The following is a 3,245-nucleotide window of genomic DNA, read 5'->3' as shown; positions in this document are numbered from 1 at the left end:
AACTTTTTTTCTCTCTTCAACAACTCTTACATTTCCAAAACGTATTTGCTATTGCAGTTAAGCTGTATAGAAACCTAATTTCTAGAAGACAGGATTACCCTGTGAGCTAAGCACTCAGAAAGAAGCTCAGAGAGCTGCGGCTGACTTTAGCTAGCATGGCCAGGTTTGCTGGTGTGTAGAGCTGTTGGCTGTCAGCTGCAGTAGCCCTGTGAGTAGTCCCTATGACACCAAACCTCTGGCACCAATCTACCTGTACAGGTCACAAGCTAAAAACACTGGATCTTTCACTTCCCATAATGCCATTTGATAGCATCGTTCATTAGACACCACATCTTTCACATCTCCACCCCCCCCCCACCCCCACCCCCCAAATTGCAACACAGGCTTTGTGTTAAACATTTGTAGTCTCCAAGTCCAAGTTGAGATAACCCTAATGACATCATCAGGGTTATTCTCTCACTGTAGTTAAAGCTCCTTCAGAGTCACAGAGGACATTATACAACTGTTTTCACAGACTTAATTAGAGCGATTCCCTAAAGCCCCTTTACACCGGGTAAAAAAAAATCCACTAATACCACTAACATCTGGCTTTTGTCTTAAATGGGAAAGGTATAATCTGCATTCATTCCCGGTCAAATGACTGCAGTAGGCATTCTTCTTTTCCAGCACGACAACTGGTCAGGCCACTATCATGAAGCCAATAAAAGGTTGTTGTCTCTGTTGGAAACTTCCTTGCCTTCTCAGCCACAAATTTCTCCTTTAAAGCAGCACTCGTACATCGTTAAGTCGACATCGAGTTAGAAGAGACTGAAGTCAGAGATTAGAAAGTAACCACTGAGGTTTCGCCATTTATTCACAAGTCAGATGTCACAAGAAAATTTGTTTTTTAACCATTTTAACCAAGAATTTCCAAGCTCCTGTATCATGTAAACACAACAATTGCCAGTATCTTCACAATGTCTCAGCTGTCCGTAACTGCAAGCTAAAAACATTAGTACTGGTGCCAGGCTTCAGAAACTATTATTGGTCAAACACAAGTGACCAGCAGAGCTACACAGATTAGACGACAACTAAGCAGATGCCAGTGTAACTCATGAGCTCCAGCCTGAGATGAAACAGAGCTGTTCACAGGGTTTGCCTGCAGAGTCCCTGCCACCAACCCCCATGAAGCAGGACATCATGATTAATGCAGTGCTCCTACCTGTTTTGTACACCCACACTGGACATCAGGCAGGAGTCTGAAACACAGATATGGTGAATTAAGATTAAAGAGATGCTAATAACAAGCCTCTATAATTTCCCATCCCTAGAGAAGGTTGTTCTGACTCACAGGTTTAGATAACAGTGACAAGGTCATGGGAGGTAACATAAGTTCACTTCAGGCGAGAAGGAAAACTTACATATTGTGTATAACTTGGGCAAATAAACCTTCACCAACCTTAATTAAAGTGATTACATGACTGGGCCAGTCATAGCATGTTTGCACAAGCTGTTAGTAAAAGTTAACTTCCCCCGTTAAATGAAAATAAGTACAAATAAACAATAATTACACGGATCCCTAACCCTTCATATGGCTCTTGCTGCTTAGTCACGTCCTTCGAATCACTACCTTGGATAAACCCCAAAGGAACACACAGCTGAGGACCACAGAGTCTATGACTCATGAGCCCATAATGTGACAGGTTTTATAATGGAAGTCAATGAGAGGGTACATCAGGAGTAATCAACAGTGGCATAGCTATATACAGTAAGAATCTCTCTTTTTTTCTGAATGTCACCAAAAGCAGCTCAGATTGTGTTTAGTTTGATTCTGATGGAATAATTAGCGTTTCAGCAAAAAAGCACTGGGTCTGTGTTTGATACTTCAGCTTAAGGCAGTCTGAAGATGAAGATGTTCCAAAAAAAGGAGATGGATGCAGTAGTCAGGTATGGACTGCAAAGAAATATTCTCCTAAATGTTCCAAAACTAATGTGATTAGAATAAGACTAAAGAATCTAACGATGAACCATTTAGCACAGAGGTTTGATCTTGCAGTGCAGGGACATGATAATTGTAACTTTCACTAAGAACCTTAGTTTCAGTTTTAAGAGCTTTTCCTTTTCGTGGAAAGTCACATATTCTGCAATTGTGGTGAGAAAATTTGTCATGGTCCCAATATTTTTATCTTTGGTTTCAGGAATTTCTCAGACATAAGATTAAATACTTTTTTTTTTTGTTTGTTTTTTAAATCATGGTTGGACTACCAACCAGGCAAAGCATCATCCATCTGTGGCCCCAAGTGGCTGTAGGTTCATTGTACGTTGGTAGAGTTTTGTATTTGGATTATAGATTGCATATGTGTTTGCACCACTGAAGCACTGTATCTGCGAAGGCATATCCTGCATAATTAAATCTAATTAAGTAATATTCCTTCATGGAAGTACAAGACTTCACACACTTTGAGGCCAACAAGGTACATAGACATTGCACAGAGGGAAGTGGCCCCTTACAGTTTGATCTCGCTTTATTGGGTTTTCATTCTAATAAACCCTTTGAGAAGACTTTATAAATTGTAACTAATGGCTTTATTACTAATATTACCAATAACTTTTGGGCTGCTAGGTTGTGAAATTGTCTAGTGCAGTACATTGACTAACTCTACACATTGTTTTATTCAGATTGAACAAACACAATATAACATGGTAATTAGTGAGCTCTAATGGTGCTGGTAGCTGGATCTTATGACTGTTGGAGAGAGCCAGGCTAACTGTTTCTCTCTATTTGTCTTTGTGCTAAGCTAAGCTAGCTGGCTGCTGGTGGTAGTGTCATACTCAGCATTCAAATAAGAGTGATGTCAATGTTCATCTAACTCTCCACCAGAGAGCAAATCACCAACATTTTAACTGTGACTTTAATGGCTTGTAATTGATCTGACATAAGTTACTGTTTTATTAACCATTAATAAAGTCATTAGTTACTAACTATTTTAACCCATCAAACTTTTATAAAGGGTGTCTTTATTTAAACAGTGGCCCCAGGACTTAAAACAAGGAAGACATGATAGAGAAAATTTAAGTTGTTTCAAGAGAATTCCTGAAGCCAGTATCAGGACTGAGAGGGAGACCAGTTTTCCCATGTCAGTTGGTTACATTTGTTTTTAGAAAAGCAACATTTTCAAACTACCTTGGATTCAGTGATTTAGACAGCCCACTTTTTGCAGCGTGATGCCTCCCTCCCCTCTCCTTCCCTGTGCTGGCCTCGGCCC

This window comes from Lates calcarifer, linkage group LG24 (genome assembly GCF_001640805.2).
Source record: "Lates calcarifer isolate ASB-BC8 linkage group LG24, TLL_Latcal_v3, whole genome shotgun sequence".
Classification (NCBI taxonomy): domain Eukaryota; kingdom Metazoa; phylum Chordata; class Actinopteri; family Centropomidae; genus Lates; species Lates calcarifer.
The sequence above is the reverse complement of the archived record's forward strand: the minus strand, read 5'-3'. Positions refer to the sequence as shown.